Here is a 10,285-nt window from a genome sequence, read left to right as displayed (position 1 = left end):
CAAATCTTTTCTGAATCGATTCGGAGAGCTTCGAATCAATTCAGACCTTTTAACTGGTCCTCTGATTAGTTTCGGATTCGGAGATTCGGTCACCAAATTGGGCCAAATCTCCTCCGAATCGAATCACCACCCAAAGCTTTGCACAGCCCAACCGGACAGGCCAGGCTCAGAAAGCAAAGGTGGAGACGGGCTCAGAAGCCAGAAGCCAAAGGTGGAACCAGAGGGAAAAGCAGAGAACCAGAGTCAGGGACTGCGAATGGTCAAACCAGAACCGAAGCCCGTTGGAGCCGGGGTCGAGCCCAGAAAACCAGCAAAGAAACACTTGGAAGGTCAGAAGCAAAGACGTCTGCCTAGACCAAGACAATGTGGACTGGGTCTGGTGGGGAGCAGGAGGATTGCATAAAAAAGGGGGAAGGACTGTCCCTTTGACCTCTCCCTAGTGCTCCACGTTGCATTCCCTGCGAGTCCGCGAGGGTCCTTCAGCAATGTGCAGCTCAAGGACAAACCTGTCCTCGGTTCTCCCCGCACGAGCCAAGTGCAACGTCCTGCAAATACCGTCTCTGCAGCCCAGACAAGGGCTTGTCACACCTGCAGCAGCGATGGTCCTCTGAAGGCCTTCACGGTGCATGCCGGGACAGGACACCTTGAGGGTTTCAATTAGCACTCTGCAGGCCCCCAGCTAAGGTTTGCCCCTGAAAGCTCCTCATTCAATTTAATGCTGAGCCTCCATCTGTTAAGGAAACGGCACCCACCGCTGAGAGCACAGCCTCCGCGATGCTCGCAGCCCCCGTCAGCTCAGGCGACGACCGCGGGAGTGACATGCAGCTTTAGCACAGGGCAGACTTCAGGGGTTTGCTCTAAAAATCACAAACGTGGAGCCCAGTCCTGGGGCTCTTGATCTATCCCGAGTCAAGGCAGACTCCAGGCCAGAGGCAGTGATACTAATTATGTTTAAAGTAAGAGGAGAATTTAAACGGCTTTATGTTTTTTAAAGCAAGAGGAGAATTTAAACTGATCATTTGTTATTCTCCTTGTGAAAAGGTCCTGAAGAACTTAATAGGGGAGGCAGTGAAAGGGTTTCCTAGCAGCCACTACAGAATATAACAGAGAATTAAATCCTTTTACTCTGCTACTTTTTTGTACCATCCTTCTGGTGCTTGACAGCAGGACTGAGTTCTCTACTAAATTCTGTTAGAAAGGTGGAAAGGAGAGGCGAGGAGAGGGGAAAGCCCCTGCTGTTAAATGCAGAGGGCTCTTCCAAAGCAGGTTTTGATTGTGTTGAATTCAAACCCTTGGAGAATGTCCAAGCACAACTGGACACCAACTGGAGAAAGCAAAGTAAAGCCAGTTAGGGCAGACCCAGGGTCCGGGCCTCAGGGGTCTGTGTGCAAGATTGCATGAGCAAGGGGTGCGCAGGAGCCCATCCTCAGAGCTCCCCGCAGGCGGCCAGGATGAGCAGCCATGAGTGACTGAGGCCCCAATCCTGCATGTGGGCAGACCCCTTTGTCCATGCCCACCCCACAGCTCTGGGCAGGGTCTAGGCCTCCTCCATCCCAGCACAGCTCAGCCTGGGGTGCAAATGGGGAGTAGGCCCTCCTCCATGCATCTCTCCACGTGGGCACGGGAAAGGGTCAGACTTGCCCTGGGATTTGGAAAGGGGGCTCCGTACGAGCTTCAGTCTGACCTAGGGCCAGCTCTGTGGGGCAGGGACCCTCTCATTGCAGAGCCCCGGACACACAGGGACAAGGCTGCAACACAGAGAGCTAGGAGCAGTGATGGAGTCCAGCCCAGGCAGGGGGTAGGTCGTTCCCTGTAGGAGCTACTCGAGATGTGGCTCTTTTTGATGCCGGCAGTACTTGCACAGGTTGCCATGCTAGCCGTGGCTTGGTAGATCAGCCTCCCCGTGCAAAGTGCATGCAGCTGCACCCCTGGGAGGAAAACGTGGCCCTCGGACGTGCCACGACGGCTATGCATGCAGCACCGTGTGTAAGAGCAGGAGGCTCTCCAAGGAAGCTGCTTAGACCTGGGCAACTCCTGAGTCGAAAATCCCTGTATCTTCCCCTGGGAATCTCTTGAGTCAACACTTTCCCGACCAGTGTGGGATACAGGGAGTACTCTCTGGGCCTCCCAGTCATTTCCCATTATGATGGGCTCCTGATGCCCTAACGACCTAGGGAACAGCACTTCGGGTGAGGAATGGTTTGCAATGTGACTTCCTCAGCTCCAGAAGTGACTGTGACATGCACACGAGCCCCGAGCCCTGCAGCACATCTGTCTCCAGTGGTGTCTGCTCTGCTTTTCCTTTGGAGCCTGGCACCCCGGGGTGCGACGGGTGCAGAGGCGGCGTGGGGCTTGCAGTACATTGCGGGCTCGCTCCCCTTCCCACTCCCTCGGCAGATGAGCGCTGAGCAAGGACTCTGCAGCGATGCTGCAGGGAGGGCCAGACTCTTCGCTCAGGCCCCTCGACGGGGGACCCCCGTCTCTTCTCTTTTCTGCTTATGTTAATTTATTTTGCTTGCTTGTTCAGTCGGACCCCGTAAGGGAAGGACCTTGCTGACTGCAGCTGGATTCTTTATGGCTGACTCATTACTCTGCCACCTGACAGGGAGACATACCACTACCGTGCCCTCACACTCGAATAGGCTGCCAGGTTTCTCTGTTGCTCTAAAACTGCAGCCAGAACTGGCCCCAGAAGCAGAAAGCACCGGGAGAAAGCAGAACAGCGGGACTCCTGGCAGCCTGTCAGCTGCCGTCCCTTGTCCCACCTTCGCCCAGGTAACACCAGTGCAAGCAAAAACTCGAATTGTTTGCATCAGGGGCCAGGGGCTGACTTCCCAAAACCTTCCTCCCGGGTGATGTCTTTATGGCATCTGCAGCTGCAACCACTGGACACATCTGGCCTCTTGCTCTGCGGGCAGCTCGTGCTTTTTCAGAGATAATTAAAGTGGGGAAAGGTTCTGCTGAGCCTATCCCAGCGCTCTGCCTGCGGAGCCAGGGGCTCGAAATGACTGCCGGCCTTAGATGATAAAAGCTTAGATGAATAAAATGCCGCTCGTTTCCACAGGACTCTTACAAGTTCAGGAAATTCACATATCAGCCAGCTGCAGAAATCACTTCACTTGACAACTAAATGCTTCTCCTTCTGGTGGGCAGCACAGCAAAGTGCACAATACTTTAAGATTGGAGTGGGAAAAAAATGCCCTTATGTCACTGAAATGATTGTATACCTTGAACTGCAGCCGGCATAATGCAACTCTACAGACCTCTGGCGCTAAAGACCATGTGCTAATGACCTGATATTCCTCTGCTTTGCACTTTGTGCCTTCATTTACCCCTCTGCAAAGGGAATGCAAGCTGCTGCCAGATAAGAATTTTTTACCCACCGCGGGGTAGCGATTGGCATTCATTTTGCACAGACATCAGCAATTACACCAGGCGGTGGAGAGCCAGGAGTTATGGGAACAGAATCAAAGGGCCCGCAAGGTCCTGGATCTCAGCCAAAATCCTGGATCTCCCCCCTCCCCCCCCACTGTCTAGGATGCCTCCAAATCCAAACTGAAAACCTGAAACCAAATGATTCCTCCCTTTGCTTTTGGGCTGAGCTGAGCTCGGCACAGAGACAACCCCGAACCCCGGGTTGTGCAAGAATCGTAGCAGGAATTGTTGTGTCAGAGGCCACGTGTGCACAGGAAACTGAATAACCCGAAGGGGTTAGGACCTTGGGAGAGGAACATCCAGGGGCAAAAAGGAAACGCATGCACACCCATGCATGCACACTCATTTCACTGTGCACAAAGTAGCACAGCCCAGCATCGAGACAAACACGCACGTACAACAAAGGCCCCTTCTCCGCACTCCCGCGATGCCGGCGGTCTGTGGTCAGCTCCTGACGACTGCTGTTATTATTACACAGAGCGCTGGTGCCTGAGTCAGGGCTGTGTACCTTGCCGTGCTAGCCGCGGCACACGTTACGTTAGGTCCCTCCGGGTTAGCCACCCCGGGAAATCTTACTGAACGAGCACGAGGACTCCAGGACACAACCTTTTTGCAGACTTTCTGCTCCCAGGCACAGCTCGTGAATGTTTTATTTGCAGCCTGCTATACATGCACCAGGTGATTTTGAATACACCTTTTGTGTCTGTCCACCTCAGAAGCCGTCTTTTGCAGATCTGAACCCACCTCCTGGGCTCCCTCTTCACCCCGAGTCGCAGGTATCTGAAGTAGAGCAGGGACTCATTGTGCCATAGGAGACCAAAAGGATCTTGGTGAAGGAAGGCAAGTGAATGCCTTCAAGCACTCCTGTCCCCTGGGTTGCATTTACGCATGTTTGAAAGCCACAGCAGCCAGACAACCCTTGGATTTTTCATGCTAGAGAAGGGGAAACGGATATAAAAATCAATGGCTTTACAAGCAGGCTGTTTCAGATTAGACAGCTCTTAACAGGACGCGTGCCGGGCAGAGGCGTGCTAGGGACACAATAGGGAGGAGGCAGAGCTCTGAGTCTTTGGGCTTGAAAGCTGTGATCGAGGGACCACGTTTCATCTCAGGGCCCACGAACGCCGTCAGAGCTCCCAAAAGGGCAGCACTTCCCTCCACCCCTCTTCCCACGGCTTCATAACCAGGCTGCAGAAAATGTGCCCGGCAAGGAGCACCCCGACAAGACCGCTCAGCCCCAGAGTCCTTTGTTTTTGTCAAACCGCCCCCCTGCATTGATGCACCGACTGCGGTTATGTCTCATTACACGATAATTCAGAGAAGCCGGGTCCCCTATGAACCTGATGTTGGATTTTATATAACAAATGATGCAAGGATTATTATTTTACAAGGCTCTGGAAAAATAGCAGATAAGTCTGAACCAGGGGAAAAGCTGCCAGCATCTGAGAGCAAGAAGTGTAACCTTTACAGATCTGTGCAAAGTGTGCAGAAAGGCCATTGGGGGTCTGCAGCCTTGAGCAAGGCAGGGGACATGAAGTGACAGACTTGCAAACCCGCACGAGCCCTGTGTGTCTGCCGATGGTTACAGGCCCTGGCCTGGGCAGGAAGCTTGTCTCATGCTGGGTGAGAAGGAGGTAGGATACAAGTGGCCTTGGACCTTTGGTCCTGGATTTGCTAGCGAATGACTCCCAGGAGTTAGGAGTGCTAGCAGCATCCTTCAGGTATGCTCGGGTCTCATCGTCATGATTAACATGAATATCGATAAGTGTTGGCCAACCCCACATAGTACAGAAGGCAGGTGCTGGTCTTGCTGGTCACGTCCCCCTCTTGCCCCACTGCAGTTTATTATACGTGAGCCCAAACCCAAACATCGAGCCAAGCCCCATGCATGACTCGCGGGATGGGACCTGGCATGCAATCTCACCTGTGAATGCATCACTGACACTGAGGATCCACGCCAGAGCCCCCTGGCACCAAAGATACTCAAATCCGGATTTAAAGTTCACAGCTGGAGCATCATGCCGGTCAGAAAATGCATAAAAATGTAATCGAGTTACAGAAAATAACTGGAGCGGTAGAAATATTTCCTTCCTTTATCTGCAGAGGGTCAGACTCAGTTCCCAGTCAAGTGCATGGGACTGTTTGCACTAACTTCAGTTTGACTTGCATAATCCTGGATTACCCTCCCAGCAAAGGAGTAGCAGAAGGGATACTGAGGCAGCGAGGGTCGGTGACTTAGCCAGGGTCATGCAGTGAGTTGGGGCTGGATTTAGACCCAGGAGTCCTGATTCCCAGGACCATGTGACTCCTGACCCCCACGTCTTGGCTGCTCTTTAAAGCTTCTTTTGAAAAAACAGGTCTTTTATGATCCAAAATGACATTTTTTTAGCTTGGGATGTGGGCTAAGCCTCTGTCATTGCTGCACACAATACCTAAAGCAGCGTGCTTTAAGCTTGGCCACCGAGCATGCAAAATCTTTGCTTCAAGTGATTTTAATGAGCACATCTGCACTAACATGGGGTGGCTCCATGCTAAGTGCTGCTGCCACGATGCGAGAGGCCATAACTCTTCACAGGGGAAGCCATCTTTTAAGAGCTAGAGGAGCCGTCATGGTCTGTTGAGAAGACACCACACTCATTTTTAAACCTGTCTAAATATCGTGGCATGTGCTGGGCTCAAATGTCTCCGTGATGATCCTGTGCGTGAGCAAAATGCAGCCATAGCAATTACCCAGATTGGTATTTGCAGAGGCTAATTGAAAAAGATGCTCCTGCGATGAGAGCGGCAGGTGGGGAGGAGGGTACGTGGAGTGTCCCTCGCTGTGCCGCAGGCACGGGCACGTCCCTGAAGGCCTTTGCTGTGGGCTGCAGCATTGCCTTGGATGGCTGTGTGCCTCTGTAAAATGGGGGCGAGGGGCACCCCCCTGCTGCAGAAGGCTGTGGGGGTCTCAGGTAAGATGCTCATCAGTGTGGTTCTTGCAGGGCAGCTATCGCATCCCATGATATACCCAACCCCTGAGCACTGAAAGGTATATTCAAGTGAAGCCAAGGCCATTTCTCTGTCTCTAGCCACCCTGGCCTGCTGTCTCAGGAGCTCTCTTCACACAGGGATTGAGCTGGAAGCACTGGGAGGCACTGGTGGAAACAGTGGGCTTTGCCATTGGCTCTGAAAGCGTCAAGGCTCACGGCCTCTCTGGTCGCTGCCTGGTGTGGGAGCCAGTCCAGGGACCATGTCTGGGTCTTACACCTACGAGCATCATCCGCTGGACTGCTGCGTCCGCACACGATAGCTCTGCACCAGGTCAGGCAATGCAGGGGAGCAGGGAGGTGGAGTCGGTGTAGAGACCGGGAGAGGATCTTGAGTTAGACTCCGGCCTCAGCACCCGGTCAGGGGAGACAACACAGCACTGGGGTGGTGCAGAGCCACCCGAGGAGAGGCACTGGGGGCCAACGGGTAGTCAATAGATCTGGGGGGAGGGCTTATTCCCAGCTCTGCCACCAACCTACTCAGTGACCTTGGTGGACTCACTTTGCCTCTCTGACTCCTACTGCTTTGACACAGCATGCTCTTCGGGGCAGAGGCTCCCCTGCTCTGGTGGTTGTACAGCACCCAGCACAAAGGGCCTCCGATCTCAATTGCTAGACGCTCTTCTACAGCACGGATTGCAACGAGCCATCATTGAATTAGGAACCGGCCGAGGCATTGCAAACCAGCCCTTTCCTTTCCTGGGTACAGGCCGGCTCCCTGCCGTGCCTGGAAGCCACAAATACCTTAATGAGCCAAGGATAGGAAAGGAAGCAATTAGGGCTAGGACCTGGGAGACCGGGTTTCAGGGCTCTGACCTGCCACAGACTTCCCATGTGACCTCGGGCAAATCACTTAGCCGCTCCGTGCCTCAGTCCCCATCTGTGAGTTCCCCGTCTCCTCTGGGATAAACAGGGCAACGCGGTGGGTCCTGCGGTGAGTGGTGCCGGGGCCATGTTCTTTCTTTATGGGGACTGTGGTGATGCTGGGAAGCTGCAAGCACAGGTGAGGTCCCTTTGCGCTAGGTGCTGTACACACATGCCGGTGACAGACAAATGAACTGATCCGAGAGAGTTGAAAGGGAGCAGGGACTTACTAAGCAGCAGTAAATACTTGTGTGCATGGCCTTAAGCAGGGATAAAGGTGGTACCTTGCTCCTCTGTCTGCAGTGGCCTCCAGGTGCTGTTTGGGGTCCCGGGGTCAGATGCAATGGGGCTGAAAGCTGCCTCAGAGGTGGATGGCAGGAGACCCCTGTGTTAGGATGAGCTTGTGGCATTTTTGGGGCACTCTTCTCTTCCCATCAGTGCTGCCTGTGGCAGTCCTCATGCCGGGCCCAGGACCCATCGGCGACAGCACTAATAGCATCTAAAGGGCATGCGTACACGACGCGGGTGTTGATGTAGCCCGCCCGACAATTTTAATGCGGCTTTTTTTTTTGGTGCGGTGCATTTTTGTTTGCATGACATGAGTAGTGTTAGTATAAGGCGCTAAATGGACTTTAAAGCAGCGGGAACTCCCGGGTCGTGCAAACACAAATGCAGTTGCGTCGATGTAAATGGGAAATTTTGTTTCATCTACACACGCCCCAACAAGGTGCAGACAGCTTCTAGCGGGGGATCCCCTGCCGGTATTTGGCATTTCCCTCCATGCCACATCCCACACCCTGGTGCCCTCCTGGCGCCATCGGGCGCAGCGCTGATGAGAACGGCAAGAGTCGCCGTAAAAATAAAGCAACATCTGATTTGGGGACCCTTGGGTGGCCCTCTTGCCAGGTGCTGGGTGTGACTCCAGCCCAGAGGAGGGTCTTGACTGTGAAACGACCTGGTCTTTGCTGCAGAAGTCACTGGTGGGGCCATGCCTCCCTTGCCGGCAGCCCGGAGCAGGGAAGCTCGTGTCGATAGCAGCTCTTCACCACCACGGAGCAGCCCCCCAGGCGGGCGTACGGCACGCTGCGGCACAGGCCCAGCTCCCTCGTGGTGGAGCCTGCAGGGCTAGTCCGGAGGCCACGTGTCTGTGGGCAGCCTGGGAGCAAGACCTGCAGTACCATCAGCCCTCACTGGTCACTTCAGCGTCTGGATCTTCCTTCTGGACCTCGCTCCCTTCATTGCTCGTGAGAGGGAAATCTGGTCCCTGGATCATCTAGTCTGGCATGCTGTGTGTCCCCGGCTGCTTCCTGTATGGAATGGCCCTGTGCCTCAGTTTCCCCACCTGCAAAATGGCAGTATTGATCACCCATCTGCTGTAATTGCTCACCTGCTCACGTGTGAAAAGCCCTGGGAGCACTCTCCGAGCGCCAGGGCCTGCTTGGATGGTGTCGAGCCTCTGCTGTTCATTGTGGCGCTCGCTGCTGGCCCCAAAAGACAGGTTTGACTTTGTGGAAAATGCTGAGGTTTTGTTGCGTTCGGAGGAGAGAGCAAGCGAGGCCAGCTACCGAGTCCTTGGCTGGGGCTCTCGGCACCCATAGGGTCGAGGCCCTGATCCCAAGCAGACGCGTGCACTCGGTGGTCCGGTGGGTGTTTGGCCCGATACCCCTGCCCGCACCTGAGTAACCTTCTCCACGGAAGTTGCTATGAAGAGCTCCCATCTCCACGAGTCAGCCTTTTTGGAGGAAGAAACCGTCGTTCGAGAAATCCCTGGCCAGCTCCTCTTGTGGTCTCGTTCTCATCTGTTTGCTCAGATAATCCCCGCTGCTTGGGCTTCTGTAAGGGCTCAATTAGCAGTGTACGTATTTACAGATCCTGTGTTGCACTGATGTGATACGATAGACTTGCAAATGCACACCGTTTCTAATGTGTACGGGACTGTCACGGCTCAAACCCAGGCTTGTGGGGGGGATCTTAGGGCCACTTGAGAGTTTACAGTGAACACACAGATGGGACTCGGAGAAACTTGCTGTGAAAGCACAGCCCTCGGCGCCGTGGCCGACGCGAGTGCCACCGCCGCGGAGAACTGCACCTTGCAGAGGTTTTTGTCCTGAAGGAGCCGCTCGGGCCCAGGTGGGTGCTATGGATGGGCTCGGGGCTGAATAGTTCAATGCCAAATGGACCCGTGTCAGAGTCCGCATGCTGCCGGACACGCCGTGTTGAGAGAGGAGCCAGGGAGTGCCACAAGTGCCGTTGTTTGGAAAAGTGGAGTACAACTGAGGATTAAATAGTCCCTCGCTCAGTTTTTGCAAGTACTGCGTGTGGCGGGCCAGTAGGGGGCGCTCCTGTGGGGAGCCGCCCACCTCCCTGTGCCGCCCACCTTCCCGGCTCCGAGTGCCTCCCTGGGGTGCCTCCCGTCCGGCCGACCCCTTCCCTGGAGCATCCCCGCTAGCCTGGGGTCCCGCTGCCACCATCCACGGCTCTGGACTCACTTCTAGCTCTGCGCACCTTGGAGAACGCAGCCCTGATCGTCCAATGGGTCCTAGACCCAATACAAGCACTTGGCCACTTCCCCAAGTCAGGGGCTGATTAGGAAAGTCTCCCTTAGTCCACAGACCTAAGGGGCCTCCTCGGCATAATTTAGACCCACCCCTCAATAAGTCTCCCACACCGGTCACAAAGGAGAACTTTATTGGTGACAGGGGTAGGGCGGAAACAGGGTAAAAGGTAGAGCAGTGTCAGAGGAATATCAAAGGAATCCCATAGAGCAAACCAGGGTGGCTGAGGTAGCCGTTTAAACACGCTTCTGAGTTACTGAAACTAAATGTCTAATCGGATCTTTAGTAGCTTACTCACTCTCATCGTCCAGAGGTGGTTGTTGTATCCTCTGGAGGCAGGGCACTCTTGGAGCACGCGGTGATGAGGAGAGAGCCAGGCTCAGATTCACCTGCATGACCGCATGG

The sequence above is a fragment of the Alligator mississippiensis genome, chromosome 7 (assembly GCF_030867095.1).
Source record: "Alligator mississippiensis isolate rAllMis1 chromosome 7, rAllMis1, whole genome shotgun sequence".
In the NCBI taxonomy this organism is placed as follows: domain Eukaryota; kingdom Metazoa; phylum Chordata; order Crocodylia; family Alligatoridae; genus Alligator; species Alligator mississippiensis.
The sequence above is the reverse complement of the archived record's forward strand: the minus strand, read 5'-3'. Positions refer to the sequence as shown.